This window comes from Pristiophorus japonicus, chromosome 4 (genome assembly GCF_044704955.1).
Source record: "Pristiophorus japonicus isolate sPriJap1 chromosome 4, sPriJap1.hap1, whole genome shotgun sequence".
In the NCBI taxonomy this organism is placed as follows: domain Eukaryota; kingdom Metazoa; phylum Chordata; class Chondrichthyes; family Pristiophoridae; genus Pristiophorus; species Pristiophorus japonicus.
The window spans coordinates 183,370,632-183,384,751 of NC_091980.1; the positions used below are offsets into that span (position 1 = coordinate 183,370,632).

The window sequence follows — 14,120 nt, forward strand, 5'->3', positions numbered from 1 at the left end:
CACTCATTGAACTCGATCGGGGAAATGATGCCCTCTCTTTGTAGCCGGTCTAGCTCGATCCCTACCCTTTCTCTCATCATGTATGGTACGGTTCTACTGCTCTCACCTTGTGATGGATGGGTCACGCCCCCGGAATTAGGTGGATCTGCGCTTTTACTCCTTGGAATTTCCCGATGCCTGGTTCAAACAGTGAAGGAAATTTGTTTAAGACCTGGGCACACGAAGTGTCGTCAGCAGGCGATAGCGCTCGGATGTCGTCCCAGTTCCAGCGTATCTTTCCCAGCCAGCTCCTGCTGAGCAGCGTGGGACCATTGCCCGGTACCACCCAGAGTAGTAGCTTGTGCACCGCTCCATCGTAGGAGACCTTTACGGTAGCACTGCCGATTACAGGTATCAGTTCTTTCGTGTAAGTTCTTAGTTTCATGCGAACTGGAGTTAAGACTGGCCTTGAGGCCTTGTTGCACCACAACCTTTCGAAAGTCTTTTTTCCCATGCTGGACTGGCTTGCGCCCGTGTCCAGCTCCACTGACGCCAGGAGTCCATTTAGTTCAACATTCAGCATTATCGGGGGACAATTCGTGGTGAATGTGTGCACCCCATGTACCTCTGCCTCCTTGTTCTGAGGCTTTGGTTCATCGTGATCCTCCGTGGATCTGTCCCCCTCTGCAACATGTTGGTTTGCAGGTTTAACAGGCTTTGCAGCTCGCCTGCACACTCGTTGGAGGTGTCCCATTGTTCCACAGCCCTTGCAAAAATAATCTTTGAATCGGCATGAATTGAAACGATGATCATCCCCGCAGCGCCAACAATGTGTTAATGGCCTTGCATTCATCACCCTTGATGGTGGACTCTGAGACATCTGCGGATGTGTAGCTGCAAGTATGTGTGACTTGCCCTGTACGTTACGATTCGAAATCAACATCACTTTGTTCACAGTACTTGTAGCAGCACTTGTGTGCTGAGAGATTTGCTTAGTATTGTCACTGGTGGCAATGAACGCCTGGGCTATCGCTATGGCCTTACTCAAGGTTGGGGTCACTACAGTCAAAAGTTTGCAAAGTATGGTTTCATGGCCAATGCCAAGTACGAAAAAGTCTCTGAGCATGTGCTTCAAATGTCCTTCAAATTTGCAATGTCCTGCAAGACGTCTTAGCTCGGCGACATAACTCACCACTTCCTGACCTTCAGACCTTTTGTAGGTGTATAACTGGTACCTCGCCATCAGAACGCTTTCCTTCGGGTTCAAATGCTCTCGGACCAGTGTACAAAAATCGTCGTATGATTTCTCCGTGCATTTCGCTGGAGTGAGCAGATTCTTCATGAGGCCATACGTTGGTGCCCCACAGACGGTGAGGAGGATCGCCCTTCGTTTGGCAGCGCTCTCTTCTCCATCTAGCTCATTGACCACGAAGTATTGGTCGAGTCGCTCCACAAAAGTTTGCCAATCATCTCCCTCCGAGAATTTCTCCAGGATGCCCACTGTTCGCTGCATCTTTGGGTTCGCTATCTGTATCTCGTCACCAGTTGTTGTGTGTGGAAAAAGAGTCAGACTGAACATTGTGTGCTCAAAGTAAAGTGTGACCTTAGTCTTTTATTGCAGGTCTCCAGAGTGCCTCTCCAACCTGTGAAGCCTCCTTAAATACCTGTGTTCCGAAGGGATTATGGGATTGCTTGGGACTCCAGGGGATGATCCCTCTGGTGGTTGTACAGAGTAAATACAAGTTTACATATATAGCACCATTGATATAGCGCCGGGACACATCTACGTATAGATCCATAGCTGCCTCCTCAAGCGGGGTTTCACTAGCCTGACTACTTCCCGCGCTTTCTCCTGTCAGGCTACACTGATGCTCCTCTCCCTGCGTAATGACCTGCAGGGTTGTTACAGTTGTCTTTTATTGTTACTGTCCCACTGGGGGAGTAAGAGCATTGCTTCTCACCTAGCCCTTCATACATCGGATACCTTTTAGCCTTCCGATGTTAAGCACTTCTACTAAGGTATGCTGAGTATGTAGGATAACGTGTCCCGACATTGCTACGTCACTGGCCTATGCCTGTCCCCATGTAATTGAGTCACTACCGCATTATGATCTTTACTCTGCTAGGTATAGATTCTGGTCAGGTAATCCCAGGGCTGGAGCACTTGTGAGAGCTTGTTTTAACTTTACAAATGACGTTTCCTGATCTTGGGAGGGTTTCCCCCTTTGACGGGGTCCTGTGTAGGTTGGGCCATCTCAGCACATTCGGGAATAAAATTTTTACAGTAGTTGAATAGCCCTTGTACCTGCCTGATCCCTGTCACAGTCCTTGCCTTTGGTATCAATCTAATACCCTCCTTTCTGTCCTTGGGCATTTGTCTTTCCCCTTGTGTTATTAGTATTCTAGATATGTTACTTCACTCTTTCCATATTACAGATTACACATTTTTTTTTAAATTCCTTATAACCGTTACAATTTTATTTTCCTTCTGGCACGTAGGAAAATATTCACTTCCAATTAAGAAACGCAAATTAATAATGTCCGGTATTTTTTTTTTTAATTCCATGCAGCGATGTTAAAGTTGTTTGGTGAACTAAATAAAACAGCTGTCAGTGGAAAGGGTTAACTCCTTTGCAGGTTTGTAAGAAGGCCTGATGTCATTATATGACTTCACATAATCCTTTTTTTAAAACCTTTCCCAATATCAGAATACGGCATCCATTTTAAAAAAGTTTTCAAACCCGAAATTTAAATTTCCTTTACTGAAGTGAAATTTTCTTGTAATTTAAAATAGCATTTTCCAAACAACCAAACAGTAACTTTTATTATCAACATAGCATGTCTTTTATCTCTTTTCCAATATTCACACTTTGAAACAAAACCGGAATTTCCCTGTTGCCACAATGAAAGCCTGGTTTTCATTGGTTAATTACCCTCCAATTAAACCAATATCTTTTTCACAGCCAATATCAAATAGCATCCAGTAAGTTACATCTTTTTCCATTGTTAATTTAAACTACATAAGTTAATCACAAAAGCTATTTTTTTTCCAATTAGCATTCAATGGTTTCTTCTTTCAGCAATCTAGCTTCAAGGTTGCAAGTTTTATCTCGAACAAACAAAGACATATTGTTACCCCCCCCCCCCCTTTTTGAATCCTAACTTAATAATCTTTGTTTCTCTTTCTGGGCACAAAACTGCAGCTTCTGTGTCGGTTTTAACTCGTAAGTTTTTATTATTATTTTCACATTCTTTCCTGCTGGCATTTATACTCAAGACCCTTTTGGTTCATATCTCAGAGACCACCCCCTTGGTCTTCATTTCATCCCACTGGCCAGTTTTCCTAAACCTCCTGGGGTCCCACCCCCCCCCCCTTTAGGTTGTATTCCTTCTTGTTTGTGCTGCACACGATTAATACAGGCTTCTCCCTGTTATTACCGTGTCACCCATCACGCTTCAGGCCATACACCTATCCCCTACCTTGGTTTTCATCTTTCCATGGTTCACTATAACTTAGTTATACAGATTATCCCCACTTAGTTCTTTATACAGATTACCTCCTTCCCCGTCAATGCTACAGCTCTGCAGGTGATACAAAAAACATACTCATTACCATTGCTAACTGCCACATCATCCGGGTCAGAGGGTCTGTACCCTGCTCGCAGCACCAATTGTTGGGGTAAAAGGAAGACTTCTCTTTCTCGAGGTGGACTCCCTGATATAAGGAGTCGACACCTGCCCTTTGACATAGCGACCACGGAATCACTCAGACAAAACCTCAGTGAACCGTTTTTTTATTCTAACATGCTCGGGAACGTTCCGATGAACACTTCCCCGATCAGAGGTTTTACAATTACAATTATACAGTTTTTCGAGGTTTGCGACCCTCCTACAAAGCCACCGATTGGCCCATGCTCAGACTGGCTCGGCGTGCTTCCCCCCCACCTGTCCATCTCCCATGGTGTCGAATTTGCCTCAGTTTCTCATGACGTGTTGATTGACCTTGTTTCCCAGGGCATGCTATCTTTCTAGACTCTCCACTACCCTTGTTATTCACCTTCTATCAGTCTGTATTAAGGGTCAATGCTGTGTTGGCTACTTATGATGATTCATTAACCATCAAGCTTTGCAACATAGCAAGCTTTGCTGCTTCCCCTTCTTAAAACCCAGTCAAGCGAGTGTATAAGTGTGCTTTACATACATAAGTGAGTTTTACATACAATTACAATCGCTATAAAGACAGAGGAACTCCTGATTTCTCAGAACTTCCTAATACTGATAAGCCCTCTTAATCTGGACCATTCATCAGATTAGTTCACTACATTCAGCATACCTCCATTCTTGACCATAGGTCTGTCTCCACTCTAGCGACTGTTTTTTTTATCTCCTTACAAAGGGATAACCATCCATGGCTAACTAAGGAAATAAAGGATGGTATCAAATTAAAAACAAGGGCTTACAATGTGGCCAAGACTAGCGGGAGGCCTGAGGATTGGGAATTTTTTAAAAGCCAGCAAAGAACGACTAAAAAAATAACAAAGAGAGGGAAGATAGATTATGAAAGTGAACTAGCACAAAATATAAAAACAGACTGTAAGAGTTTCTACAGGTACATAAAAAGGAAAAGATTGGCTAAAGTAAATGTTGGTCTCCTAGAGGATGAGACTGGGGAATTAATAATGGAGAACAGGGAAATAAATATTTTGTATCGGTCTTCACGGTAGAAGACATTAAAAGCATCCCAATAGTGGATAATCAAGCAGCTATAGGGAGGGAGGAACTTAATACAATCACTATCACTAAAGAAGTAGTACTCGGTAAAATAATGGGACTAAAGGTGGACAAGTCCCCTGGTCCTGATGGCTTGCATCCTAAGGTCTTAAAAGAAGTGGCTGCAGAGATAGTGGATGCATTGGTTGTAATCTACCAAAATTCCCTAGATTCTGGGAAGGTGGCAGTGGATTGGAAAACCGCAAATGTAACACAAATCTATTTAAAGAAGGAGGCAGACACAAAGAAGGAAACTAGACCAGATAGCCTAACATCTGTCATTGGGAAAATGCTGGAGTCCATTATTAATGAAGCAGTAGCAGGACATTTGGAAAAGCATAATTCAATCAAACAGAGTCAGTATGGTTTTATGAAAGGGAAATCATGTTTGACAAATTTGCTGGAGTTCTTTGAGGATGTAACAAGTAGGGTGGATAAGGGGGAACCAGTAGATGTGGTGTATTTGGATTTTCAGAAGGCATTCGATAAGGTGCCACATAAAAGGTTACCATACAAGATAAAAGTTCACGGGGTGGGGATAATATATTAGCATGGATAGAGGATTGGCTAACTATCAGAAAACAGAGAGTCGAGATAAATGGGTAATTTTCCGGTTGGCAAACAATAACTGGTGGGGTGCCGCAGGGATCTGTTCTGGGTCCTCAACTATTTACAATCTATATTAATGACTTGAATGAAGGGACCAAGTGTAATGTAGCCAAGTTTGCTGATGATACAAAGATGGGTGGGAAAGTAAATTGTGAGGAGGACACAAACAATCTGCAAAGTGATTTTGACAGGCTAAGTGAGTGGGCAAAATTTGGCAGATGGAGTATAATGTGGGAAAATGTGAGATTATCCACTTTGGTAGAAAAAAATAGAAAAGTAAATTATAATTTAAATGGAGAAAAATTGCAAAGTGCTTCAGTACAGAAGGACCTGGAGGTCCTTGTGCATGAAATATAAAAAGTTAGTATGCAGGTACAGCAAGTAATCAGGAAGGTAGTTGGAATGTTGGCATTTATTGCAAGGGGGATAGAGTATAAAAGCAGAGAAGTCCTGCTACAACTGTACAGAGTTTTGGTGAGGCCACACCTGGAGTACTGCGTACAGTTTTGGTTTCCATATTTACAAAAGGATATACTTGCTTCGGAGGCAGTTCAGAGAAGGTTCACTAGGTTGATTCTGGAGATGAGGGGGTTGACTTATGAAGATAGGTTGAGTAGTTTGGGCCTATAATCACTGGAGTTCAGAAGAATGAGAGGTAATCTTATTGAAACATAGAAGATAATGAGGGGGCTCGACAAGGTGGATGCAGAGAGGATATTTCCACTCAGAGGAAACTAAAACTAGGGGACATAGTTTCAGAATAAGGGCCCGCCCATTTAAAACTGAGATGAGGAGGAATTTCTTCTCTTAGAGGGTTGTAAATCTGTGGAATTCTCTGCCCCAGAGAGCCATGGAGGCTGGGTCATTGAATATATTTAAAGTGGAGATAGACAGACTTTTGAGCGATAAGGGAGTAAAGGGTTATGGGGAGCGGGCAGGGAAGTGGAGCTGAGTCCATGATCAGATCAGCCATGATCTTATTGAATGGAGCAGGCTCGAGGGACCAAATGGCCTATTCCTGCTCCTATTTCTTATGTTTATCAAGTTTTATTCCATTCAGTATCTCAACTACCTCCTCTTTCATTCTGGCTTTGGAAGCATCTTCTTTTTTATTTACAAATGTTTATGCATTTCCCTTTTAAAGCTATTCTTTTTTTCTGCATTCACCACTGTTTCTGGCAGCGCCAGAAACTCAAAGTCCTAACAACACACTGCATTAAAAAAATTCTCTTTGATCTGAATTTGATGTCCTCTAGTTACTGACTAAAAACAACAACTTGCCTTTAATGCAGTGAAACGTCCCAAGGTGCTTCATAGGAGTATTATGAGATAAAACTTTGACACCAAACCGCATAAGTAGAAACTAGCGCAGGTAATCAAAAGCTTGGTCAAAGATGTATGTTTTAAGGAGTGTGTTCAAGGAGGAAAGAGAGGTAGAGAGGCAGAAAGGTTTAGGCAGGGAGTTCCAGAGCTAGGGGCCTAGGCAACAGAAGGCACGGCCACCACTGGTTGAGCGATTATAATCAGGGATGCTCAGGAGGGCAGAATTGGAGGAGCAGACATCTCGGGGGTTTTGTTGGGCTGGAGGAGATTACAGAGATAAGGAGTGGTGAGGCCATGGAGGGATTTGAAAATAAGGATGAGAATTTTAAAATCGAGGCGTTGCTTAACCAGAAGCCAATGTAAGTCAGCGAGCACAGGGCTGAAGGGTGAGCGAGACTTTGTGCGAGTTAGGACATGGGCAGTCTAGTTTTGGATCACCTCTAGTTTATATAGGGTAGAATGTGGGAGGTCAGCCAGGAGTACATTGGAATAGTCTGGGTAGAGGTAACAAAGGCATGGATGATGCCTTCAGCAGCGGATGAGCTGAGGCAAGGCCAATGTTATGGAAGTGGAAATAGCCGGTCTTAGTTATGCTGCAGATATGTGGTCGAAAGCTCATTTCAAAGGTCAAAGAGGAATGAAGGATTGGGGTAGGGATTTGGGCGGGCAGAGTATCCGAGAGAGGAGCGATGAAAGGAGGCATGACGACAGGGGCGAATGGTTGGGGACGGAGAAAGAGAAAAAAGAAAGAGGGGGGGAAAGTGGAAGAGTATTGAATGGCTCCGGTCCAGAGCAGCAGCCAAAGTGCGCACACAAATGGACAGGGGAAAAGCTCAGGTTACATCGGACTGTTTAAATATAATAGTTAATGGGATACAAAGTAAGGAGACCAGGGTAAAGTCAGAGGTGCCATGGAAGGACAAAGTCACCATGAACAGTATGGGGCCAGCACGGAGCATCGACAAACCGCTGTCTGAAGCGGCGAGTGAAGTCCAGAAGCTATTTGAGATGTAGAGAGTTTTTGTATACATGTTAGATCTCCTCTTAATCTTTTTTGTTCAAATGAAAATAGCCCCAGTTTCTCTAGTCTCTCCTCATAACTAAAGTCTCTCATCCCTGGTACCATCTTCGTGAGCCTGTTCTGCACCCTCTCCATTGGCTTGAAATCCTTCTAGGAGTAAGGTGCCCAAAACTGGACACAATATTCTAACTGCAGCCTAACCAACGGCCCGGAATTTGCGGTCGGGATGACGGTGAACTGGCAGCCTTCGCCGCCATTCCGCCTTGAAACTGACCACAACTTCGGGATTTGGTGTATGAGCAGGCACATGTGAAAATCCCAAAGTAACAGTCAGTCACTGACAGCTCCGAAACAGGCTGTGCCGTGCCCGCCCCCCACCCCCACATAGTGCCGACAATCTGTGGAATCAGCCAAATCATTGAAACTGACAAAAACTTCGGCTCTTCCGCAGTAAGCACGCTGTTAAATTCCCCACTAAAAGTTAGACCCAAATGAATTAGGCATAGCTGGGGTTTTGACAGCGTTATTATTGCTAAACAAATGTTACGGACCTGGAAAATGAATTTTAATTTTATACAGTGTGAAATTTGTCCATTTTAATAAAAATAATTATTTTTTAGGAAACTTTTCAAAACTTAAAAAAAAAGTGTTGTTCATCTTTATTTCAGGTTTACCTTTTCCCCGTGTGAGCGCCCCAATCTTTCTTTTGGTCTCTCTAACATTTTTTAAAAGTTGGAATTTTAAGAGCTTACCCACTTCCTTGTTTGCTGTCTATGAGAATTCTGTCTTTTGATTGGCTGCCTGTTGATGTCACAGGAGTTCACACAAGGGAATCCCCATTAACTTCCGCTGATTTGAATTGCAAGTTGGAAAACCCAAAGTTCTTCACACAAAGATCTTTCTGCGAAGCATACTTCCAGGCCAAATTAATGTTACCTCTTTGGTTTACTCCTCAATATCTCTATTTATAGAACCTAAAGCCATATATTTTTATAGCTTTATCAACGCCCACTTTTAAAGATTTATGTGTCTGAATCCTTAGGTCTCTCAGCTCCTCTACTCCTTTTAAAGATTTACCATTTAATGTATATGTGCTTTTCCTTCTTCTTCCAAAACCTTATATTAAATTTCATTTGTCATCTATTTGCCCAATCTACCAACTTCTCTACATCCACTTTAAGTCGCGCATAGTCCCCTTCGGTTAAACATGCTCCCTACAAAAGGCAGAGACAGAGTGAGAAAGAGGGGGTAATTTTTGCTCATCAACCATTTTATTTTTTCTTGAAATATAATTAATTTTTTTCAGAAAAAGGACTACAAGCATATATTTTGTGAATTCAGACATTGTCTGACATGATATTTACAGGAAAAATCATCGATGCTTTGGGTTCATCGCCACAGCTGTGCACACAAGAAGATTTGGCAATAGTCGATGCACATTGAAGCAGAATTTTTCACAATTTGCAGAAGCCTTTATCTAATCTTTTGAACTGAATGCCATGGAAGGCAGTATTAGAAGTTACAGGCACAATGCCCATTGTATCACTGCCAAGGTTGTAAGCTCTTTGAATAAACTAATTTCTCATCACCACAAGGCTGTAGCCCATTCACTAGGCCCCACAGGGATTGCACAGCACTTCCTGCTGAAAGCATACGAGACATATTGAGTGAAGAGAAATGTAATTGATTTTTTTTCCCTCACCTGATTGTTTGACCCTTGAGTTAGAGTAGGATGGCTTCTCAGCCTCCTCTTTGGACAGTTCCCTCTGCGCTTCATCACTTCACTAAACTCTATATCATTGTGATTGATTAATATTGTTATTTACTGGCTTCTAAAGGCTAAGTACATTAGCATTTTCTGTGGCAGAGTAATGTTCGGATCAGATGGTATCCAGACAAGGATTAGTGGGCAAAAAACACCCGAGCTTGGACAATCCAGATGTGGTTGCAGCTGATATCACAGCGCAAACCTCTCAGTGAAAACACAACTTTTCTTATCCAAGATTGTAGAGAATCTTGTGGGAACTATACAATTGCAATCCTCTTCTCTTCCTCTCCTTTTTCTTGGAGATAAGGTTCCTGTGTACTCATTTGTGTACTGAAACCAAGTGATCTGCTAATCGATCTCCAATATCCAACCGCTATGTGATACATTCTCCAGTGTTCCCTCCCTCCTTCCCGGTGCTTCTTCCTGACAATCAGGCAATGGCTGGGAATTTTCTCGGAGCTGCTGCCACTCCACCGCCGTACCAGTGCTGGAGCCGTGGTGGAAACCCCATTCATACGCAGAAACAGGATGCCCGCTGCAATTACGGTGACGTCACAGTGTGTCTTTTCTGATTAACCTGTAGGGGGAGACACTGAATTGCCCCAGTTTCCACAGACGGGAACATGAAATGTTATGGCAAATGCCCTTGGGTACCACAAATATAAATAAACAATAAATAACTATGCATAATACAGCGACATTACACAAATAATAATTAAATGCTAATGATATTGGGAATATCGATTATCCCCTCTATTCTCTGCTGTGACCACCGGTCGCAGAAGACCCCAAGCGTACCGATGGACACCCCATGCTGCCTCTCTAGAGCCACCCGGGCACAGACAAAGCGCGGAAAAGAGACAGGCAGTCAGAGAAACTCCCAGCCTCATGGACCCCGCCCATCCTGGACCTAGAAATTGCTGTTTTATCAAGGCCTAGGAGCAGGCCCACCAGAAGCAGTGGGAGCAGTTGCAAAGAAATTCCAACTATCTGGAACTTGCCATGTGCTACTGGATATCAGGCAAGGACTATTCCCCCCCCCCCCCCCGCCCCCCCGCTCCCAGTGATCACAGGGAGGAGAAGGAGGGGAGGTGCACAGAGGGTAACTCTTGCCTATTATCCTCTGCGACATGGCAAGTTGTGCTTTATACTTCTTGCTATTTTAATATTTAAATGTTCATTTTTATGACTTATCATGTTAGTCATGACTAATTGGGCCCATATGAGGTGTACCCCGCAAGTTCCAGGTTTTCGTGTGTGAAGCGCATGTGCGAAAACCCAGAACTTATCATCTGTCAAGAATCTTCCTGCCAGATCGTACGAATCCCTGGAAAAAGGACATCTGCGGGCGGAGAGTTGGGCTATTTGCCCAACTTCAGGCCAGCGAATGCCCGTGAAATTCATAGGCCTTGTAAAAGCAGGCATAAGGCCTGCTTTTACCAGTGTAAGCGTTTAATAAAAAATCAAAATAAGATTTTATCAATCGTTTATACATTAAAAATCTTGTGCAATAAGGTAAGTTTATTTTAGCCCTGTTAAAAAATTAAATTTTTGTTTTAACTATTTAATTAAATGCTATTTTCATTCGTTTTAAATATATCATTTTTTTTTTACATTTATTTGATGTGTATTTTTGGGGTGTATCCCCATTCATACTGATGGGGATTCCACAGGCATGAATGGGGATCCCCTTCTGTTATTCGTTGGGCAGTCCCAGGTGATCCCAGGGGCGCTTGCCCCAGGGTAGGTGGGCCTCTACTCGCAGGTGCCAGGACCGCGAATCTCCGTATCTCCATGACCACCAGGCACGCGGGCATTTTATTTGTGGATTGAAGGTATTTCCCCATGGGAAGCCTCCGACTGCAAATTCAGGGCCTACGTGTTTCCTGTGCTCTGCCACAGAATGTTGGATTGTGTTTTCCTCTCACAATTCCACACATGGGTTCTCAAGCACATTCCACAGCACCACTGCCTAATTTAAAAAAAACACCTCTGCAATGATTTTGCTCCTTTTCCTTTGAAAAGTTGTGGGTCCCGGCTGGGATTGAGCTTGTATTTGCAAGGGGACCCCTGGAACGTGTCAGTGTTCACAGAGGGTCTCCGGCAGTGTGTCAGTATTTTCAGGGGTCCTCATGGATATGCCAATATTTCCAGGGGGTCCCAAAGTGCATGACAATATTTGTGAGGGATCCCCAGGGATTTTTCAGGAGTCCCATGAGCACGTTACTATCTGCAGGGGACGTCCCCTCGCACAGTAAACCACTGGCATAGGTAATGATAAACAACTGGGATTGTGTTCAAGATTTAAATTTCCCCTGGCAGCTTTCTGGTTAACACTTTTGTATCAAATGAACAGGAAAATCACTGTGTTTACATTTGATTACATTGGATATATGGCACAGAAACAGGCCATTCAGCCCAACCAGTCCATGCCAGCTCGAGCCTCCTCCTGTCTTTCCTCATCTAAATTTATCAGCATAACCCTCTATCCCCTTCTCCCTCATGTGCTTGTCTAGCCCCCCTTAAATGCATCTATACTATTCGCTTCAACCACTCCTTGTGGTAGCGAGTTCCACATTCTCACCACTCTTTGGGTAATGAAGTTAAAATAGCGCACATAAGAATGTTACATGAATATGTTAACCAGTGCACTACCAGAGGAATTGAGGCCCCTCTCCATCTCTGGAATTTCGCTTATGTTTCTAAACCATTCAAAGCTTCGCTCTTGTGGTTTATGATGTCCTCTGGATTCTTGCGCGATACTTTCTTGCAACATCCCCCCAGCTACTGATCAATCCCCTCACACATGAATTTTTTTCTTCTTCCAAACACTCAGGTGTAGCAGATGAAGCGAGATTTGCTGGTGTGACGCTTCTGGTGTAGTGATCAGACCGAGCGGTATTATGTTGTAAAGTACATGGGAAAAGATCTCAAATGTCAATTTCCTCAGGCAAGCACACCTCGATTTCCACCGGACACAAACGGAGGCATGGAAAGGCTTTCTCAATCAGCGTGACCATGATCGTTAGAGGTTACGTCCTGAAAGGCACAGCGAGAGTCAGACAGGGAGAGGGAGCATCAGCAAGAGAGGGTGGCCTGCTGAAGGTGAGAAAAACAAAGCAGCAGAAAATAACAGGCTAAGAGTGAAACAGAACATGCGATAACGCCAGTAAACAGTAAATCAAGAGTAAACAATAGATGGAAAAATAAATTTGAAACATTAAAATCAATATTTACTAGACAGTTTCGACCATATTCCTACTGGAGACAGCTCTGTGCTACAAACTGGCCCATAATTTGGCACAGAATTGACAGCACCCCTCAAAGAAACCATAAAGATAGTTGCTAAAGATTCACATTTGTGGAAGAAGTAGGGGAAGTGCTTTTGAGGTTGGGGCTGAAGCACATTACAGGGTAGACAAAAGGATGCTTCACTCTGTACCTGACCTGAGTGCTCAATTCTGACCATGGGCAACACATGTGAAAAATGTATTCAATCAGCAGCATTGATGTCTGCCAGCTTTTGGAGAATATCCAGCAAAAAAAATTTAATTCAAGCTGGAACTGAGCTGTTGGAACATGCACTGACCTATGGGAAACCTCTGACTTGCCTTTCGGTCCCTAGCATAATTTCTCCGAGCCCTTCGGCACAATAACTTGCAAGGCAATTGTGAGGCTTTAAACATCATTGGAATAGACCTGCTGTATTTTTAAAAACTGAGATTTCTTCTCTTTTTGGGCTCAATTTTGCCCAAAGCTTTTTTTTTTGGCATACTGAAAGAGTTCCGCCCGATTTTTTGGGGCCCAAGTACGGCAAAAAAAAAGTTCTAAGTTTCCCCGTTGGATTTCTTCATTTTGGCGTGGCCGAACCTGTCCTTTAGTTTTGGAGCCTTGATCTGTGCCAAAAAGATCGGGCTGCCATGGTAACCAGGAACACAATGCGAGCTGAGGCTGCAAAGTGAAGCATACAGCCAGCTCCCAACACACTAAAAAAATTCCTACTGGAACAGCAACTTACCTCCAACCCCGCCCAAAGGGCTTGCCGGTCCGGTCCCATTCTCGGTCCCCTGTCTCCAGGTCTGGTCCCATTCTGCAAAATGTGGTGTGTGGGTGGTGTGTGGTGTGTGGTGTGTGTGTGTCGTGAATTTGACCGGAGCAGCACCTGCTGCACCGATTTCCTTTCTTGCGCCAATTTATTTACCTCTCTGCAAGGGTTTTCTGGAGAGGCCACATACGCTGGCCTAAGCAGAACTGGAGTAACTCTCAGCTGGCCAAACTTCCATAAATGACCAGAATTGGCGCAGGTGGCTGGTTACGCCCCCTTTGGCTGAAAAAAAACTGACCTAAAAGAATCGTAACTAACTGAGTTACGCTGGTGCAAATTGATTGGGGAAACTCTGGTTTTTCAACTTAGGCCAGAAAGAGCAAACTGCTCAAAAAAAATGGCGCAAATCACTGGGGAAAATTGAGCCCAACTTAGAAAGAAAGACTTATATCGCGCCTTTCACGACCTCAGGACGCCTCATAGCACTTTACAGCCAATTAAATACTTTGAAGTGTAGTCACTATTGTACTGTAGGAAACACGGCAGAAAGTTTGCACTAAGCAAGCTCCCAGAAACAGCAAAGTGATATTGACCAGATAATCTGC

General features: G+C 43.6%; 1 protein-coding gene and 1 long non-coding RNA gene across 2 annotated transcripts in view; one reads left to right on the forward strand and one right to left on the reverse strand.

The window, feature by feature from the left end:
* Positions 1-14,120, forward strand: part of LOC139262267 (deubiquitinase DESI2) — a 321,240-nt gene that overhangs the window by 146,261 nt on the left and 160,859 nt on the right. The gene's annotated exons all lie outside the window — the stretch shown is intronic.
* LOC139262268 (uncharacterized) overlaps positions 1-14,120 on the reverse strand; it is a 113,591-nt gene that overhangs the window by 19,177 nt on the left and 80,294 nt on the right. The gene's annotated exons all lie outside the window — the stretch shown is intronic.